Source organism: Schistocerca piceifrons, chromosome 2 (genome assembly GCF_021461385.2).
Source record: "Schistocerca piceifrons isolate TAMUIC-IGC-003096 chromosome 2, iqSchPice1.1, whole genome shotgun sequence".
Classification (NCBI taxonomy): domain Eukaryota; kingdom Metazoa; phylum Arthropoda; class Insecta; order Orthoptera; family Acrididae; genus Schistocerca; species Schistocerca piceifrons.
The window spans coordinates 881,994,619-882,016,508 of record NC_060139.1 but is presented as its reverse complement, the minus strand read 5'-3'; the positions used below and the strand labels follow the sequence as shown (position 1 = coordinate 882,016,508).

Here is a 21,890-nt window from a genome sequence, read left to right as displayed (position 1 = left end):
AATTTCTCTTGTGCCCAGTGGCAGAACTGTACACGACGTTCAAAGTCGTCGCCATGCAATTACTGGTGCATACAAATATGGTACGGATGCAATCGATGTTGATGTAGCATTCTCAACATCGACTTTTTGAGATTCCCGATTCTCGCGAATTTTGTCTGCTACTGATGTGCGGATTAGCCACGACAGCAACTTAAACACCTACTTGGGCATTATCATTTGTTGCAGGTCGTGGTTCACGTTTCACATGTGGGTGAACACTTCCTGCTTCCTTAAATAACGTAACTATCCGCCGAACGGTCCGGACACTTGGACGATATCGTCCAGGATACCGAGCAGCATACATAGCACACGCCCGTTGGGCATTTTGATCACAATAGCCATACATCAACAACGGTCTCGACCTTTTCCACAATTTTAAAACGGTCCATTTTAACGAAGCAAATACCGTCCGCAGTGGCGGAATGTTACGTAATACCACGTACTTATACGTTTGTGACTATTACAGCGCCATCTGTCACAAAGCGAAAAAAGTGCTCCAACTAAAACATTCATATTTCTTTTCGTACTACATGAATACGTAATAAAAATGGGGGTTCCTATTAAAAAAAAACGCAGTTGATATCCGTTTGACCTATGGTAGCGCCATCTAGCGGGCCAACCATAGCGCCATCTGGTTTCCCCCTTCAAGTTAGACATGTTTCGTGCTTCGTAGGTTTTTCGTTTGACGCTTATTTCGTGAGATATTTAGCCCGGTCACTATCAATGGACCACCCTATATTCAAGGGAAACAGCTTAAAAACTGAGCAAGTCAACAACGCATTGATCCACGTCTGGCCCTTATGCAAGCAGTTTCTTTCTTTATTTTCTTTTTTAATTCGATGAAAAAAGGGGTAAATTGTTGGAACCCTTCACGATGATGCAGTTCTGCGGTGTCAGGTCCTGAAATTCGTGTAGACCGTTGTTCAAGTGTCACGGAATTATGTCATCTGAACTTAATTCCACCACAGGATTTGTTGTTGGCAATATTGACTTCCAGAAGAAATTGCTCATTGCATTCAGTGAATAGTAGTCGGAGAAACAGTACGCACTTGAAAAACGCTTCCTTACGTGTCGTGCAGAAAGGTGTGCACTATTCAGCAGGTTTGAACAGAAGTAAAAAAAAAAAAGGATTGTGTGCTATGCCCCAAGTATTCAAGTCCGAGTTGAAATGTTTTCTCGTGGCACACTACATCTGCTCCGTACAGGAGTCCCTCGCAGTAGTCTGAGAACCTTTCTCTGTAATTCTTTTCATGTTACAGTAATTCTTTAGTTGCGTTCTTCATAAATTTTCTAATCAGCGTTCTATAAACTATGTATCGACTCGTTCCAAGTAGCTTTGTCTCTCGTGGTCCCACGAAATCCGATAAATAAATAAATTCGCTTGAACCGGTATAAGGATAAAACAGAAACATTATTAATACCACGTTATAGTAATCACCTCCAACTGTACCTGAGTACAAGACCGATCATCTAAAGCACAGCTATAGTGTATTTCAAGGATGATTTATGTTCATTTTCAAAATGGGTACATAATATAGGATTAAATCTCAGTGCATCCAAAACCAAAGCGGTCATGAATGGTCATTTTAGACGCAATAGCCCGGAATTTCGTGCATTTCTACCATTTTTTTAATCTTAAGTGAGACAAACATAAATTTGAATGGATGCTTAGTGTCTGTCCTGCGGGAATCTCAAAGTAGTGAGCATGCAGGACGTGAACGGAGCTGCGAATAGGTGGTGCTAGATGGGAATTTGGATCGCCTGGGAAGAGTGCAGAGCCGGCCACAGTGACCGTGCGGTTCTAGGCGCTTTAGTCTGGAACCGCACTGCTGCTACGGTCGCAGGTTCGAATGTCCTTACGTTAGTTAGGTTTAAGTAGTTCTAAGTCTAGGGGACTGAAGACCCCAGATGTTAAGTCCCATAGTGCTCAGAGCCATTTGAACCATTTTTGAAGAGTGCCGAGATAGTCTGCGCAGGTGCAATAAACACTGTGTCCTGGTGGCGCAGTGGTTAACGCAGCTGCCAGGTAAGAAGGAGATCCTGGATTCGAATCCCGGTCCTGCACACATTTTCACTCGTAGCCACTGATTTCGCATAAAGTCACAATGCAGTTGGCGTTAATAGTCCCTTTCCTTTCCACTTTCAATTTATATAAATATAAGTTTCTCTCACTCTCCAAAGAGTCTAGGAGAAATAACAAAAACTTAAACAAATCTGAGCACATATCAATAACCTGCAAAAAAACATCAACATCTCTCCGCGGCCTGTACAAATATAACAGGCCTTTCCCTTTTGACCTGAAAAGGCGTTGTACAGGCTCTTGTACTTCTAGTTGTTGATTAAACCTGCAAGATCTCTCCCAAGAAGGCTTCCGATGCGTGGAGCTCGTACGTCTGCGTACGATATGTTTGTTACATTCGACATTTTGCACATTTTTTCACCACCCTATGGGCAGCTACCCCGCTTTCGTGCAGGCAAGCGCAGAGATGTCCACACACTTTAGATGACGTATTCGTCCCTAAAGAATCAACATGTGTATTAAAAGTTTGAACAATGCTCAGTTACTCTCAATCGCACGGGCATTAATCACATGACATGTTTCACACTCTCTGGATTAGCTTCAGGTCTAAGAAGTTGCATCAGCAACACATCTTGTCTGTGTCAAAACCTGATTGCTGTACCCTGATGTGTGAGTCTGACACAGACAATAGAGGTTATTGACTTAAGTACTTGGATATGAAGATGATCCAGAGACATCGAAACAGGTGATATAATTTAAAATGTGCAACCGATACGAAAGAATAAATGAGAAGTGCTTTAAATATCTACAAACTCTGTCTCTGATAGCGACTTATCAATTTATAGGTCCCTCCTCGACCTTAACGCTTTTGTTCGAACAGCGTAGCAGGATCTCTCGTTCCCATTAGGTTCTCTAAGTGCTGTTCAGTAGGTAGAACACGGTTCGGGAATCATCATCCTCATTTTACATGAAAATTTAATAAAATTTCCAGTTAGTTATGTATGCAGTCCTTACCCCAATACTGGCTAAAGCCTGAAATAAGTTCTGCAGAAATTTTTACGAAGCCTCAGACGGTGTTCAGGAAAGATAGATTAGGCAGAATTGGTGGTGGAGTGTTTGTGTCTGTCAGCAGTGGTTTATCTTCTAGTGACGTCGAAGTAGATACTCCGTGCGAATTGGTATGGGTGGAGGTTATACTTAACAGCCGAACTAAGTTAATAATTGGCTCCTTCCACCGACCCCCAGACTCCGATGATATAGTTACTGAACAGTTCAGAGAAAATTTGAGTCTCATAACAAATAAATACCCCACTCATACGGTTATAGTTGGTGGGGACTTCAACCTTCCCTCGATATGTTGGCAAAAATACTTGTTCAAAACCGGTGGTAGGCAGAAAACATCTTCCGAGATTGTCCTAAATGCTTTCTCTGATAATTATTTCGAGCAGTTAGTCCACGAACCCACGTGAATTGTAAATGGTTGCGAAAACACTCTTGACCTCTTAGCCACAAACAATCCACAGCTAATAGAGAGCATCATGACTGATACAGGGATTAGTGATCACAAGGTCGTTGTAGCTAGGCTCAATACCGTTTCTCCCAAATCCACCAGAAACAAACGCAAAATAATTTTATTTAAAAAAGCGGATAAAGTGTCACTAGAAGCCTTCCTAAGAGACAATCTCCATTCCTTCCGAACTGACTATGCAAATGTAGACGAGATGTGGCTCAAATTCAAAGATATAGTAGCAACAGCAATTGAGAGATTCATACCTCATAAATTGGTAAGAGATGGAACTGATCCCCCATGGTACACAAAACAGGTCCGAACGCTGTTGCAGAGGCAACGGAAAAAGCATGCGAAGTTCAGAAGACCGAGAAGTCCCGAAGATTGGCTAAAATTTACAAACGCGTGAAATTTGGCAAGGACTTCAATGCGAGATGCCTTTAATAGGTTCCACAACGAAACATTGTCTCGAAATTTGGCAGAAAATCCGAAGAAATTCTGGTCGTATGTAAAGTACACAAGCGGCAAGACGCAGTCAATACCTTCGCTGCGCAGTGCCAATGGTACTGTTACCGACGACTGTGCCGCTAAAGCGGAGTTATTGAACGCAGTTTTCCGAAATTCCTGCACCAGGGAAGACGAATGGAATATTCCAGAATTTGAAACACGAACAGCTGCTAGCATGAGTTTCTTAGAAGTAGATACCCTAGGGGTTGCGAAGCAACTCAAATCGCTTGATATGGGCAAGTCTTCAGATCCAGATTGTATAAAATGGTTCAAATGGCTCTGAGCACTATGGGACTCAACTGCTGAGGTCATTAGTCCCCTAGAACTTAGAACTAGTTAAACCTAACTAACCTAAGGACATCACAAACATCCATGCCCGAGGCAGGATTCGAACCTGCGACCGTAGCGGTCTTGCGATTCCAGACTGCAGCGCCTTTAACCGCACGGCCACTTCGGCCGGCTCCAGATTGTATACCGATTAGGTTCCTTTCAGATTACGCTGATACAATAGCTCCCTACTTAGCAATCATATACAACCGCTCGCTCACCGATAGATCTGTACCTACAGATTGGAAAATTGCGCAGGTCGCACCAGTGTTTAAGTAGGGTAGTAGGAGTAATCCATCGAACTACAGACCTATATCATTGAAGTCGGTTTGCAGTAGGGTTTTGGAGCATATACTGTATTCAAATTATTATGAATCACCTCGAAGGGAACGATCTATTGATACGTAATCAGCATGGTTTCAGAAAACATCGTTCTTTTGCAACACAGCTATCTCTTTGTTCGCACGAAGTAATGGCCGCTATCAGCAGGAGGTCTCAAGTTGATTCCGTATTTCTAGATTTCCGGAAAGCTTTTGACACCGTTGCTCACAAGCGACTTCTAATCAGTCTGCGGGCCTATGCTGTATCGTCTCAGTTGTGCGACTGGATTCGTGATTTCCTGTCAGGAAGGTCGCAGTTCGTAGTAATAGACGGCAAATCATCGAGTAAAACTGAAGTGATATCAGGTGTTCCCCAGGGAAGCGTCCTGGGACCTCTGCTGTTCCTGATCTATATAAATGACCTGGGTGACAATCTGAGCAGTTCTCTTAGGTTGTTCGCAGATGATGCTGTAATTTACCGTCCAGTAAGGTCATCCGAAGACCAGTATCAGTTGCAAAGCGATTTAGAAAAGATTGCAGTATGGTGTGGCAGGTGGCAGGTGGCAGTTGACGCTTAATAACGAAAAGTGTGAGGTGATCCACATGAGTTCCAAAAGAAATCCGTTGGAATTCGATTACTTGATAAATAGTACAATTCTCAAGGCTGTCAATTCAACTAAGTACCTGGGTGTTAAAATTACGAAGAACTTCAGTTGGAAAGACCACATAGATAATATTTTGGGGAAGGCGAGCCAAAGGTTGCTTTTCATTCGCAGGACACGTAGAAGATGCAATAAGTCCACTAAAGAGACTGCTTACACTACACTCGTTCGTCCTCTGTTAGAATATTGCTGCGCGGTGTGGGATCCTTACCAGGTGGGATTGACGGAAGACATCGAAAGGGTGCAAAAAAGGGCAGCTCGTTTTGTATTATCACGTAATAGGGGAGAGAGTGTGGCAGATATGATACGCGAGTTGGGATGGAAGTCATTAAAGCAAAGATGTTTTTCGTCGCGGCGAGATCTATTTACGAAATTTCAGGCACCAGCATTCTCTTCCGAATGCGCAAAATATTTTGTTGAGCCCAACCTACATAGGTAGGAATGATCATCAAAATAAAATAAGAGAAATCAGAGCTTAAACAGAAAGGTTTAGGTGCTCGATTTCCCGCGCGCTGTTCGGGAGTGGAATGATAGAGAGATAGTATGATTGTGGTACGATGAACCCTCTGCCAAGCACTTAAATGTGAATTGCAGAGTAATCATGTAGATGTAGATGTAGATGTAAGTAAGTTCAACTCTTTTCAGCTGCAGCTTCTCATTACACAAAGCACTTAACTGGTACAGTGTATTCAATTTTCTCTCTCTCAGAACTCTGTGTCATAAAACGTTTACTGTGAACATCCACAAATACGTTTCTACTGACGCTGTTAAAATTGTAAAAAATAATTAGCAGACTATCAGTGTTAGTAGTATTACTGCTATTAGTTGTTTTTACAAATGGCACGTGATACACACAAATCGTCTTTAAAATCTTTTTAATTCTATTTCTACCATTTTATCGCTATTTATCGTATTATCGTTGAAATTGTCATCGTAACTTAAGTTAGTGCCACGTAAGAAGCATTGCATAGTTGAAACGCTGGTCCAGTTAAATAGAGGACCTGACGAGTACTTGTCTGATCAGGTTAATTAACTACATCAAAAAAGAAAAAGAAGAAAAGGATGCAGATTTTTTGCTACTCTAATATTTATACGTTATTTTTCTTGTCTTTTCAATCCCAAAAAGAGACCACAAATAAAAATTTTTCGTACTGTAAAGTGAACAATGAGCAGACCTGTGAACAGAAAACCGGCCTTGATTACGTTGTGCTCTACTGATATCAAATTAACTTATCAATTTCGCAAAATGAAATAAATAACGGTGAAGAAAAGGAGTCGCCACCCCATAGTAGCTGCTAGAACGAAATCTTGCTGTGTGACCGGTCAGACGGCGTTGTGCAGCAAGTTGACGTGGCATCGATTCAAAAATATATTTGGATGGTTCAAAATGGCTCTGAGCACTACGGGACTTAACTTCTGAGGTCATGAGTCCCCTAGAACTAAGAACTACTTGAACCTAACTAACCTAAGGACATCACACACATCCATGCCCGAGGCAGGATTCGAACCTGCGACCGTAGCTGCTGCACGGTTCCAGACTGTAACGCCTAGAACCGCTCGGCCACTCCGGCCGGCATGTATTTGGAATTCCCCTGCAGAAATACTGAGCCATGGTCCCTCTATAGCCATCCATAGTTGCGAAAATGTTGCTGGTGCAGGATTTTGTGCATGAACTGTGCTTTCGATTATGTAGAGTGATCTGAGAGGGTAAACCATTCTCTCAAATTGTCCAGAACTTTCTTCAAACCAATCGCGAACAATTGCGGCCCAGTGACAAGATGCAGTGCCATCCATAAAAATTCCATCGTTGTTTGGGAACGTGACGTCCATGAATGGCTGCAGATGGTCTTAAAGTTGTCGAACATAACCATCTCCAGTCAGAGATCGGTTCAGTTACACCAAATGCCCCAGTCTACCCCATGTAAACACAGCCCACTACGTTATGGAGCCACCACCCCTTGCACAGTGCCTTATTGACAACTTATGTTCATAGCTTTGTGAGGCCTACGCCACACTCAAACCGTGCGATCAGCTATTACCAACTGAAATGGGGACAATTGAAAGAAAATCAGCCCTCGGTCACTATTTTTAACAAATTAAACTCGTTTCGACACTGCTAAGAGTGTCTTCTTCAGAATTTAAATCAACGAATGGTCTATATTCTATAACATGGTCACAGAATTATGACTAAAAACGTATGATAGAATATATGTACGGAATCGTCGTGAAAGACTGGCAGTACTTATATGTCATTTATAAAATAATAAATATGCCAAAAGGGCATTAGTCACAAAAATATTAAAGATAAATAAAAATGTGATGGCGAGCCACTAAGGGCTGCTCGTTACTTGCGTGGTGCAGGCTGCAAAACGGACTCATCTGACAAGCTCACAGTTTTCCAATCCTCTCCGGTCCATCCGATTTCATTTCTAGCCCAAGAGAGGCGTTGCAGGCGATGTCGTGCTGTTAGCAAAGGCACTCGCGTCGTTTGTCCGCTGCTATAGCCGATTAACGCCAGATTTCGCCGCACTGTCCTAACGGATACATTCGTCGTACGTCTCACATTGATTTCTGTGGTTATTTCACGCAGTGCTGCTAGTCTGTCAGCACTGACAACTCTACGCGAACGACGCTGCTCCCGGTCGTTAAGTGAAGGCCGTCGACCGACGCTTTGTCCGTAGTGAGAAACAATGCCTGAAATTTGGTATTCTCAACACACTCTTCACCCTGTGGATCCCTAACGATTTCTGCAATGGAATGTCACATGGTGTCTAGTTTCAGTTACCATTCCGCGTTCAAAGTCTGTTAATTCCCGTCGTGCGGCCATAATCACATCGGAAACCTTTTAACATGAATCACCTGAGTAGAAATGACAGCTCCACCAATGCAATGCCCTTTTATACGTTGTGTACGTGATCCTACCGCCTTCTGTATGAGCATTTTCGCTATCCCATTTTTGCCACTACAGTGCCCTTCCTGAGTGAATCTGACAGGAACAAGGCGAAAGGGTTCCAAACTCAACACAAGAAAAGAGGCTACCCACGGTGAGCTATTGTACCTGAAACAACCTCATTCTGTAACTCTTGTGACAAATCAAATGTGCCTCTCAAGCTGAAGAGCCTGAAACGAAAACGTTCGCCTGTATCCCCTGCCTCGGATGCTTGGTCCTTTGTAGTAGGAGACGGATGGCGTGGCCAACCTGGTCCCTAGATTAGGAGGCCCAGTTGCTGGGGCAGCGTTGCTGCCCACTGATTTCATTAGCCCTGCCGCAGGCTTGCGGTCTCCGCGAACCGTCCACAGCGTCTGCGAGCAGGTACTTGGTCGCTACGCCAAATTAGGACCAGGTCTCTCAGTGGGGGACTTTCGTGTACCGCGAACACACCTCAGCCAAGTTGTGGTCGAGTTGACAAATTTAAATGGTGCATCTTAAATAGCAAGCGTGCAAAATAGTGGCAAAGAAGACTCACTTGTCCTTTAAACCGGATTGTTAAATTGTCCAAAACTACGTCTCGTTCCTTGAAGGTTTACGTCAGGCTAGGAAGAGAGTTTAGAGCCGATAAAAGAAAAGGGTAAATAGAAAACACGCGCACACACACTCACATATAATACTTAGAAAATGTATTTTTGTATAAACATACACTTTTTAAAATGGTAAAATAAAAGTAGAGTAAATTACACTACTGGCCATTAAAATTGCTACACCAAGAAGAAATGCAGATGATAAACGGGTATTCATAGGACAAATATATTATAATAGAACTGACATGTGATTACATTTTCACGCAATTTGGGTGCATAAAAATGGTTCAAATGGCTCTGAGCACTATGGGACTTAACTTCTGAGGTCATCAGTCCCCTAGAACTTAGAACTACTTAAACCTAACTAACCTAAGGACATCACACACATCCATGCCCGAGGCAGGATTCGAACCTGCGGCAGTAGCGGTCGCGCGGTTCCAGACTGTAGCGCCTAGAACCGCTCGGCCACTCCGGCCGGCTTTGGGTGCATAGGTCCTGAGAAATCAGTGCCGAGAACAACCACCTCCGGCCGTAATAACGGCCTTGATATGCCTGGGCATTGAGTCAAACAGAGCTTGGATGGCGTATACAGGTACAGCTGCCCATGTAGCTTCAACACGATACCACAGTTCATCAAGAGTAGTGACTGGCGCATTGTGACGAGCCATTTGCTCGGCCACCACTGACCAGACGTTTTCAGTTGGTGAGATCTGGAGAATGTGCTGGCCAGGGCAGCACTCGAACATTTTCTGTATTCAGAAAGGCCCGTACAGGACCTCCAACATGCGGTCGAGCATTATCCTGCTGAAATGTAGGGTTTCGCAGGGATCGAATGAAGGGTAGAGCCACGGGTCGTAACACATCTGAATTGTAACGTCCACTGTTCAAAGTGCCGTCAATGCGAACAAGAGGTGACCGAGATGTGTAACCAATGGCACCCCATACCATCACGCTCGATGATACGCCAGTATGGCGATGAGGAATACACCCTTCCAATGTGCGTTCATCGCAAAAAGCTGACATTCTGATGGTGTATGGATGTGTAGGAAGAATGCAGTTCGTTTTTGTACTGTGTATGCGGCACGATGTCGCAATAGACGTCATCCATCTCGGCGTGAGTCACGCAAGTGTCCTACACATTTTCCATTGACATAGATTCCTTCCTCATCACATCTCTCTACATCAATAGCTGTATGGAAACGATTACGTGAATGATGTTAATTTCTTTGCGTGGGTATTAAGACAGGATACTCAAGGTGTACCATGTATGTTGCTTAGTGATGAAGCCACATTTACCAATCACGGACCAGTAAAGCGCCGAAACATTCACTATTGGCCTGTTGAGAATCCCCATTGGCTTCGTCATGTGGAATGTTATTGTCCATGGAGTGTAACTTGTGTTATGGGATAGTGAACCATCAGCTTATAAGCCTGGGAGGAACCTGTGGTACCAACTTGATGGGTGTCAACCCATAGTCCACGAAATACTACGTAATGTCTTCACAAATTTTTTCCAAATAATTGCACTGGATGCAGAGGATCTGTACCTCGTCCGACCCATTCCTCGGATTTGACTTCTGTAGACTCGTTTCTGTGAGGATAGCTGAAGGACACTGCCCACAATGGTAGATGAACTACACCCGATTACATGCAACGATGTATTACTACGTCCTGGTTGGACATGTCCGCTGAAATCCTAGCTCGTGTGCAGCAGTCGTTTTATACCAATCTAATTCTAATTTACCTTCTTTTACTTTGTTATTGTTAATAGGCATTGTTCCATTTAAAATGTGAATACTTGCACAAAAACTACAATTTATTAGTATTGTTAAAATATGTTGATTGGTGGAAAATACGACCTCTTGACTAGCAATGCATTCTATGAAATCCGCACATAAATATCCCTTTCAATTTCCGCAGTATACCTTTCTAACGAATGTGCCGTCCACGTTAAAGAGTATAGAATTCTGTTGTTTTCTTCTTCATTACAAGGAGTAAGCTCATCACCTATTCCCATCCTGCCCAGTCATATTTTTCGTGGTTTTCCACAATCCCGTTTTTCATTTGGTTTGTAGTTCATTATGGTTCAATGCTTGTTTTTAGCCTTCTTTTTGGCATCCTATAGATATTTTGACTCTGTTGCTTTATTAATTCATTAAGTGAGAGAATGTCGAGCTCAGCTCCTTTATCTTTATTCCTAATCTGACCCATCAGACAAGAAGCTCTCGTTATAGTAGCTACTACGGGGAGGGCGACTCCTTCTTTTCAGCACTAGTTTTTTCATTTTGGAAAATGGAAAACTTGATTAGTGTTCAGTAGGGTACAACATAATCACGGCCGATTTCCTGTCCACTGTTCTGCTCAATATTCAGTCTTTAGTACCTAAAATTTTTGTTTGCCAAATTTATTTTCCACTCACGTAGGGGTGGCCACTTGAACGGGTAACTCGAAAATAGTCTAAAAGCATTACTTGTTAATCTTGAGCCCACTTGTTGACATCTCGGCATCTGAGAATCATTTCCGTCTGCTAAAACACACTGCCAGCAGCAAGATAATTTGTAGTAAGACATGTTTTTCGAGAAACAATGTAATGTTGAATCGCGTAAATTGAAATACATTCAGTGCTGACAGTTCACATCGAAAGGAAGTCCTTCTACAATACAGTTAATGACCAGTTAGCACGAAACTATGTTTATTTGTTCTAAGAGGGGAAAGATTTAATATTCCACCCACTCTCTACAAAATCACATTAAAAACTTCACTCGGAACAGTCAGTCTCTTCTACGAAGCATTAGCATAACCCTTCTCTCAGAAACAGCCGCCTGAGGTACACACCAATAAATCCAAAAACGACAGCTACGCGACGACAATTGTATCGATTGTCTGATATACACTGACTACACAGAACCCGTGCATTCGTGTGGACTGTCAAGTATTCTCTTTCTCATACTCATTTACTTGTTACTTCCATGAGGCTTCGCACCTCGATTTTGTTGCAGATCCCTGCTTCTGCCATGAGTTCATTCGTGTTGCCTGGCGTTGACTCGTTGACAGGTTCTCCCCCCACCCCCCCCCCCCACCCCCCCATCCGTTGCTTTATCTTCTTCCTTTTGCTGCGTGTAGTTACTAGTCGCGCAAGTAGCAGGTCTGGCTATCTCGTGTTACTTGGTTGCCCAGCCCACTGACGAATGTTATCAGACTCCAGCGCTACCGCATAGAACTTTCTTGCAGATTTCTGGAATCTATCTTTGAGCGACGAAATTTCGGCAGTCCTTGTCGGTGCGGCGCCAGCCGAAGGATATTGTTCTGCACCGTTTGTAGCATCTTCAGTAGAGTTGCGCTGCACCAAAACCACTGGTCGGTTGTTGTAAATAGAAGGATTCCGCTAGTATTGGTGGCTTTGGGGGAAAGAAATATAAATGAATAGGTGAGAGAGAAACCGGGAGCCGATGACTGCTCTTTCTTTGTTTGTATGTTCTGCACATAACGAGAACCACGCATCTTCAGCGTTACCCCACTGTACGTAATATAAATTGCATTTAATAAGCAACAAAAATGATTTGACCACGTAAAGTTCGCACTTTTATGTAACTGGAGCTGTTACTTTTGATTCAAGTACAATTTACATTGACAAACATAAAAAATATGTAATGATTGTAATTTTCTTGTCAATAGAATGTTCATCATCATCATCATCATCAAAGGCAATAATATCGTGTTAATATTCATGAATGGTGAAGTTATTTGTAAAGAACAGAAACATGTTTCGTGTAAGCCTGACGAAGCACTGAAGCAATATTTGGTACTTGCAATCTTCTTCTTTTTTTTTTTTTTTAGGAAACTGAGTTTTCTAGCTCTGTATGATAAATCTGTATTGTTTTCTTTATTTTTACTACAACATGCCTCTGTTTCACGGAACAAATCAACAATTTTGGAATAAAACCTTAATTAAACATTGAAAAGTTCAATTTTGCTATCAGTACTGTTTATCTTTTAGTAACTTGTAAGAGGATAACTTTGTAGAACAAAGATTTTCCTTAGGTTGCGCAGCCCTGCATATAACCTCAGTCAGTTTCTGGGCGGTTTACTGCTTCCGGTTTTAAGGAAATCTAGTGAGGCACCGATTGCATAAGTAAAGAAAGCGATCGTTATTAGGTAACACCGTAACGCCTTGTAAGTATGCCACAAACCTAACGTAATGTGGGTACGAGCCTAACTGACGAAAGCTACTAGGAAAACTACCGTAGTCTAATCTACGATAGCTGTAGCCTACAGCAGTTTTACAACTCCACCTGGGACTAAATCAAGTACATTTGTTAGATGGTGTACTCCAAGTTAATTGTTTCACAATCTCAAGTTCGTCCCTAATTCTACTGAGGAGGCAACTGTCTGAGGAATTTCGCTGAATAGATTAGATTTATCCCAACTACTTTTCTGAATGCAAATAAAATATTATCGTACTCGAAGAAGATCTCACACAAAGGGCAAAACAGCTGCTTATTTTCAGAATATTTTTGTTTTCAAAACATATCCGTGGACACGTATTTCAAATATGAAGAAAATAAAACAGGAAACCAGATTTTCCTGTTGCATAAATAAGTGAACGCATTAAATACTACATTGATACGCTGCTTAACAGCGTGCTGCGCACTTTTGAAACCCAATAAAGCTTGATACGTCGTAGAATGGATTCGAGAAGTCGTAGATAGGTTTCTGGAGGTATGTGGCACCAATTTTCTACGTATAGGACACGTGATTCCCATAAACTGTGGGCCAGTGGTGACATGTCCTACGCAGTAGCACACTCTCAATAACTGGTTGCCCCAGATCGTGTGAAATTAACATTTATTTTTATTCTACGCCAAAAATGCAGACACAACTAAAGTGTCCTTCTTGACTGACTATGTCACAGAAGTACAGACGACCTTTACGATGAGTTAACGATTGATAAACATTAAGATTATTTAGTCTCTGGCCTTCTACAGATGTACAAAGATAAGGAGCTCCACAGAAAGAATCGCAGTGATTGGGGTCAGTGAAACTTCTTTGCGATCAGAATAATAAACCCAATTAGCACCAGTGCTTATTGATGACAAGACAAATTCCTTTCAGTCGTATAATGAGAGCGATTACTGAGCACAGTTGACAGTCTAAGTTCCACAAATGGCTCAAATGGCTCTGAGCACTATGGGACTTAACATCTGAGGTCATCAGTCACCTAGAACTTAGAACTACTTAAACCCAACTAACCTAAGACCATCACACAGAGCCATGCCAGAGGCAGTATTCGAACCTGTGACCGTAGCGATCGCGCGGTTCCAGACTGAAGCGCCTAGAAACACTCGGCCACAACAGCCGGCTAAACTCCACAGAAGAATACCAATCTTGGAGCACGAGAGGCCACTTCGGAGGAGAGGAAGTTCCCAGGCCAGTGTCTGGCTGGTTGTACTGACTGTAGTGTGAGGTATCTTGCAAACTGGACAGCTGCTGGAACAGCGAGGTGTAGATCATGATGGTGGCTCTGGATGCAGTGGCTCCACGAACTGAAATGGCAGTGAGGAGCCAAGCGCAGTCCTAAATACACACCTTGCGGAGTAATATCTGCTTGATACTTGGATAGCACGTGATTCATGGATGCGAAGTAGTGCTTTCGACTGTGGCGCTGCTGTCAGGGATGCACGCTCTCCCGGTGTCGAGGTTGGCGCCTCTGGTGGGAAATATAGCACTGCATGTTTCCTTGGTGCTGGCTGAAGTTCTGTTTCAAAACAGACTGGCGTGTTTTGAACACAACCTAGCTTATCGTGGTTGATACACCGTGCCTGCTGTACTGTGGTGATCGTGGCCTGCCAGCTGAGAGTCCCCTGTAGAGCCAGAGCATAGGCAGTTAGTCAACCCTGTCTGTAACGCAGATGAAGGCCTTGGATAGCGCAGATGGTTTGTGAGCGCAGTTGTGGCGCCTAGAGCATTCCATATGTGTTCCAGCAGGTTCAAGTCAGGCGAATCTGGTGACCAGGATTTCAACATGAGTTCACTAACATGTCCCTCAATCCACTTCAACACGTGTCTGGCCTTGTGACAAGGACAGTTATCTGGATAGAAGACGCAATCGCTGTCGAGGAAGTCGTCAAGCGCCTGGAAGCACAGATGGTCCACAATAGTGTTCATATAGATCACAACTCTCCCCCAAAGCCACCATAATACTGTCCAGACCAGTGTGTGTCCGTGGTACGGTACATGTTTCGGTCAGCATGGATAACTGCATGTCCGGACATGACCACTGACCAGGTATAACAACGTATTTACCTGACCATTCTGGCTCTGAGCACTATGGGACGTAACTTCTGAGGTCATCAGTCCCTTATTACTTAGAACTACTTAAACCTAACTAACCTAAGGACATCACACACATCCATGCCCGAGGCAAGATTCGAACCTGCGACCGTAGCGGTCGCGCGGTTCCAGACTGTAGCGCCTAGAACCGCTCGGCCACCCCGGCCGGCACCTGACCATTCTACACATTTTAATTGATTCATAGTACACTCTCGATGATCCCGTCCCCACTGAAGTCATAAGCCCCAGATTCAACAATTAACAGTTCAACAATGTGCGCTGGAAGATGTGCTTCGAAACACTTGCGCCTGTATCAGCACAGTACTGAGGCGTCGGATCTGCATAACCTGCCCCACGGAGCGGGAAAGCCTCCGACTCCACGTTCTGTAGGTGACATGGAGGTCCAATAATGTGGCGCCTACTTGTGATTTCACCGTTCTTCAACCACTTGCTCACGACAGTAGCATGCGAACAGCCGAACTGCTTCACCTTCTCCGAAATGATCTCTTCCACATGTCGCGACGTAGCAATCTGCACTCTGTCAAAGCCGCCTATATCTGCGAATTTCCCCATTTTCGGCCCGTATCGTCGTTAGAACGATTCCTCATTCCTCGCTGCTCGCTGTTGTACTTTTCTTAATGTGTCGCCTGAGGGTATATAACCTCACTTCGGGAAGCGGACATAACGTTTTCGATCATCAGCGTTTATTACAGCTCTTTGAATTGTTTATGGCATTAAAATGTCGTGTGACAAACGACTTCCAAGGTTTATTTCTAGCTCATAATTGCACCAATGAATACATAACTTGTGTAGCTTCCCTATGTAGTAACCAGTCATTAGTTGGAACCCGAATCCTCTGCCATAGTATCATTGTTTGCGACATACTGCAATATTGAGGCTTCTCCCCTCCCACCCCCCACCCCCCCCCCCACCTCCTCTCTCTCTCTCTCTCTCTCTCTCTCTCTCTCTCTCTCTCTCATCGATAATTGAACAGCATACAATTTCTCATGTGTGGGGTGAGCAGCTGCAGAGGCTACGGTAACTTCCGCTAAATAAATCAGAAACAACTGTTTGCTAAAAGTAATAGATTCTGAAGAATAAGGGACGAGACAGGCGGAAACGTACACTGAAAACACTGAAAATCGCACAGGAAGTTGGCGAATTTTGGGAGTAAGGCAAAAGGAGATGCTGAAGTCTTTCGGAAACCACTTCTGGATTCAATTAAGAGAATTCCCGTAGAGGTATTTGTGGTCTCGGTGAGTCCATTTCCGAAGTAAACATTCCGATAAGTGGCGCCGGTCTAATGTAAATAACGACCAGCTCCGTCTTGACCCAGATATCGCCGGGTGCAATTTGCGGTGGCCATCATACCGCTGCTGCGGTTAGTCGATAACCTGAAGTCGATGAAATCTGTGTCTCCGCTCGGTACTCAAGAAAAAGGAGACACCACCTGGCAAAATGCAATAGCCCTGAAGCACCGAAAAGTAATTATAGATGACCGCGGTATAAAGAATGTGGTATCTCAATGAAGCAAACAGCTTTTTCCCATTTTACTAACCACCTTTCACTACTGCACAAGTGAGTAGTAAAGGTTTTGAAAACTCACTGCGTGGGTACCAAAACCCTGAGGTCTTATCCTGTAGTACTACCTAGAAGTGACTTTTCTACCTTTTTAATCATTTCATTCATTTATAATCCTTCTCTGCCAGTGAATTCTCTCCAGTAAATATAGTGTTCCATGTACTTACGTATCCGCGATACATTGCTTTGGTTTATCTAAATGACTCATCTCTTACGTGTCAAGAAACACATTGGATATTGTAATCATACTGACAAGGCTTTCATTGTTTTCATACATTCTCTGGCATTTCCCATAAACCCACCCGTTGATATAGTTCCAGTGCCATCTTGTACTGATACCTTGCCAGTGAGCTCTACACAAACGTTTGGCATTATTCTGAACAGGAAAACCAACAAAAAGTGTTGGAGACAGAAAAATGAAAGAGTATCTACATCTACATCATACTTCGCAAGCTACGTAATGGTGCGTGGCAGACGGTACTTTTTGTACGACTAACTTCAATCCTGTTCTACTCGCGATAGCGCGTGGGAAGAATGATTGTCGTTAAGCCTCTGTATTGGCTCTAATTTCTCGAATTTTTTCCTCGCGGTCATTACGCGAAATGTTTACTCGTAAGGCAAAGTAACAGGGAGCTCAAAGAGGCGACAACTGAAATAAGAAAACCAGAGTAATAACATGTTTTTACTATATATATATATATATATATATATATATATATATATATATATATATATATATATTGATCTGTATACACTTAGTCAAACTGATATTTTATTCAAACTGTTTGAAGAGCTCATCTCATTTGTTTTTGTTTCAGATTCTTCGTACTGTCATTCCCCACCAGACTCGGTAAAACAGAACAGGTAAGAAATTCATAACTTCTCTCTTGCCGTTTGTGTGAGTATTTCCGCATATTCCTCACAGTTATATAAACTGAATCAGTTGTGGAGCAGTTTGAGTTTGACGCTTTATGGAGACGTTGTGCTCTTTGTTGTTGTATAGAAAATTACGATTAATTTGTGGAGCCAATATATGCACTCTTTACTTCATAGATGTTTAAGGTGAACCGTATATTTTCATGGGTGTTATGAGGATGTAAAAACAGCACAATCTGAAACTGATTCTGGTGTGGAGCCAGGCTATTGTCACTACCGAGTCAATGCTTTGCTATCGTTAAAGTTTCTGATGAAGTTTCCAGCAGTGGAGGACGAAAAGTTAGGCAGATAGTTATGCTGTGGACAACGTCAAAATCAGACATCAGTAATATCCCAAGTACCGACCGTGAAAGTCTACAGTGCATTGACTGATTCACCTCACGGTAAAAAATTAACCCAAGTGTGCACATTATTTTTGAGTGTTAAGATTTGTATGGCTTTAGTCTTTACCGGTTCCGCTATGTACCTCCATTCCAGTGATTTTCGTTTCGATTGAGGGGTTTCATATGCGACTCAAGTTTCATTCCCAGTCACTATCTTGCCCTCTTTTTGTTTGAGCTGTTCACTGTTCACTAGGCTACGCTCCTTACAATTACATTCAAAAAGGCTTTGTAACATTTACGTTAGATATTAACAAACTTCTCTTTTACAGAAATGCAGTCTGCATTTTACACTGAAGCGCCAAATAAACTGGTACAGGCATGCGTATTCAAATAAAGACATATGTAAACAGCCAAATACAGCGCCCCGGTCGGCAACACGTATATAAGCAACAAATGTCTGGCGCAGTTGTTAGGTAGGGTACTGCTGCTACAGTGACAGCTTATCAAGATTTAAATTAATTTGAACGTGGTGTTACAGTCGGCGCACGAGCGATGGAACACAGCATCTCCAAGGTAGCGATGAAGTGGGGATTTCCCCGTACGGCCATTTCACGAGTGTACCGTGAATATCAGAAATCTGATAAAACATCAAATCTCCGAAATCGTTGCCGGCGGAAAAAGATCCTGCATGAAAGGGACCAACGACGACTGAAGAAAATCGTTCAACGTGACAGAAGTGCAACCCTTTCAGAAACTACTGCAGATTTCAATGCTGAGACATCAACAAGTGTCAGCGTGCGAACCATTCAACGAAACATCATCGATGTGGCCTTTCAGAGCCGAGACTGGAGACATGTGGCCTGGTTGGACGAGTCTCGTTTCAAATTGTATCGAGTGGATGGACGTGTACGGGTATCGAGACAACCGCATGAACCCATGGACGCTGAATGTCATCGGGGGACTGTTTAAGCAGATGGAGGCTCTGTAATGGTGTGGGGCGTGTGGCGTTGGACTCATATGGGACTCCTGTTACGTCTAGGAACGACTCTGACAGGTGGCACGTACGTAAGCATCCTGTTGGATTATCTGCATCTATGACCATCGTTCATTCCAACGATTTGGGATATTCCAGCAGGACAGTACGACAGCCCAAACGTCCAGAATTGCTGCAGAGTGGCTCCAGGAACATTGTTCTGATTTTAAACACTTCCGCTGGCCACCAAACTCCACAGACATGAACATTATTGAGAATATCTGAGATGCCTTGCAACGTGCTGTTCAGAAGAGATCTCCAACTGTCTTACTCTTACGGATTTATGGACAGCCCAGCCGGATTCATGGTCTCCATTCTCTCCAGCATTACTTCAGTCATTAGTCGAGTCCATGCCACGTCGTGTTGAGGCACTTGTGCGTGATCGCGGGGACTCAAGACGATATAATCCAGGTGTAACAGTTTGTTTGGCTGTTCAGTGTATGTTCTAAATAATAGGTCTTACCTAGTACTTTTATTTTCTCATTTTTTAATCTATATTCTTCAGCTTCATCTGATTTAGTTAGACTACTCACCAATACTCTTGTTAGTTTTGTTGATATTCCCGTTACGAATCATCTTCGAGACCGTAGACATTACCTACTTTGTATTACTAGCTAGCCTCTGATTTATCGGTAGTTCATTAGATGTTCCACAGATCATTTGAGCTATTCATTTACCGAAATGATGCGGAACGAGTCAGTTTACAGGATATGTATACATGAGTAGTGTTAACTTTAATGAACATATTTTTTAGTGCTACTTACGCACCTACACTTAAAAATGATTTTTTTGCAGACTACAAGTTTTTAAATAGAAATTTGTTCACTGGATAGCAGCGCTTTTCGAGGAGAAGTGATTTTTAGATTTTTAACTCCCTTTTCTGTCTGTCAGACATCTTGTGTTGTTGGACAAAGATGAAAAATTTTTGTTACTGCATACTGAACTTCTTCATTAGCCACTGACAGCCATTAATAATGGTTAATTAAGGTCTTTTATCCTCTGGTGTTGCAGGTATGGTGTATTGTGATATATTGTTACTATTTTATTTTTTCTATTTTTTACTGAAAACTTCGTGAGAGGGAAAAGGGGAGAAAGCTTTTGGGTGTCCTACACTGAAAAGACCGACATCGGAGACAGCAATATGTCGCCGCTGTTCGTCCATCGGAGTGCCTGTTCTCCACCATCAGTCGGAATGTGACGTGGTTGACGTCACAGGCAGTATCGACAATAGCTCTCTCGCCACGGGCCTTTGGCGCCGCTTTTAATCACGACTTATTATTCAGACTACGGAAAGAAAAGGACGCGCGACAGGCACTGGGATTGGCGCGCTCCACCGGAAGCGCAGTCTGCGTCTATAGCTGCAGCTGCAGGTGTGGGAGGTTCCGGACTCACGAGGCGCCGCCCATTGTTTCCCGAAGACCTCGGAGCGTCCTGCGTCATTGTGCACCACTGGCTATTTTTCGCCGCTCTCAACAGGTTTCGCGCTGATTACGCTGTGGGGCCAGGCTATTGTCACTGCCGAGTCAATGCTTGTCGTCTCTCGAAACATATAAAAGTCACACAGGAGCTGCTCTTCATTTGCTTGCAGACTCACTAGCTGATCAAAACAAGGAATATGAACCCGTATGAAGTATGCAACAACATGAAATCTTCTGTCTCTCAGTTTACTGTAGTCGATTGGAATATTGTAGTAACACTGACTGGTCTTTCGTACGTTGACACGCACTGTGGTCTTCTCTGTATTTGACTATTTTTACTTCAACTTTTTGACTGCATTTATCCCGTCCTCCACCTCTGCCATGTAATCCTATATACAAGCTATTTCCAGCATCCCCAGTAGCGCACTATAACTTCTAGTTACACCATAGAAAAATGGCGCCGATCAATCCAGACTCCAACGATGTCTAAAACAGTGCTGCATCATCAAGAACTCCTTAGGGGGTGGTTTACTATCTTTGGCCCTAGAAAAGCATGTTCTTTGATAATTTTTTTCTCGGGATGTGTTATAGATATCAGTGTCAAATTTGGCCAAAATGTTTATTGATATTTCCTCTACAAACTGGAATTTTTTCGACCGGAAATGTCGAAGAGTAAAGGTGGAAGTGCCTTCGGAACGCAACAAAATTTCGATGTAGACCTCCACGCGCGGTATGTCATAGGTCAGCCGGCTCGTCTGAAGTCAAAATTGAGTTGACGTTAGCGAAGTATATAAGATTCTTTAGGAGTTTTACCTCGCTTAAGTTATTTGGACCATAGGAAAGAAAGTGGCGGCCATTTGAAAAAAAAAAGGTTTTTTTCATCGATTTTTCGACTTCGTCGTCCTAGTAAAAATATTTATAGTTGATGGATCGGAATAAAAGTCGTACAACTCCTAGACAATTTAGTTAGCTTCGTCGGGAACAAAGAATTATGCCAGTCGGTTCAGTAGATTTGAAGTTACCACACCGCGCGATAAAAAAGCCACTTCGAGAAAGACGCGTTTGAAGTTTTGACTACATATAAATGCAATATTATGCAACTTACGTTCAATCTGCTATTCCAGGTCGATAAACTAGTCCTTCCTCTTCCTCATAGAGGGCGTTCTACTTGATCTGGGCCATCCCGCGCTTCTCCACAGCCGCTCGTACGGCCGGTGACAAGTGATTTTCGACCACTTGAGTCCGGTGGTCGTCCGAATGCTTGGCGAGCTGCGTCGAATAGAGTCCCAGGGTGACGTCCATCGTTGTCACGGTCTTCAGAATTGCTGAATACCCTTCGCTGAAGCTGCTCACTGCCAGGAAAATCGT

The 21,890-nt window shown here is 43.1% G+C and overlaps 1 protein-coding gene across 1 annotated transcript in view; it reads left to right on the top strand.

Annotated features, from left to right (window-relative positions):
• The window catches only part of LOC124775499 (Ig-like and fibronectin type-III domain-containing protein 1), a 1,067,132-nt gene that overhangs the window by 545,806 nt on the left and 499,436 nt on the right, over nt 1–21,890 (top strand). The window contains exon 5 of the mRNA XM_047250332.1: nt 17,631–17,676. The gene's annotated coding sequence lies outside the window, so the exon portion shown is untranslated. The remainder of the gene's footprint in view (nt 1–17,630; nt 17,677–21,890) is intronic.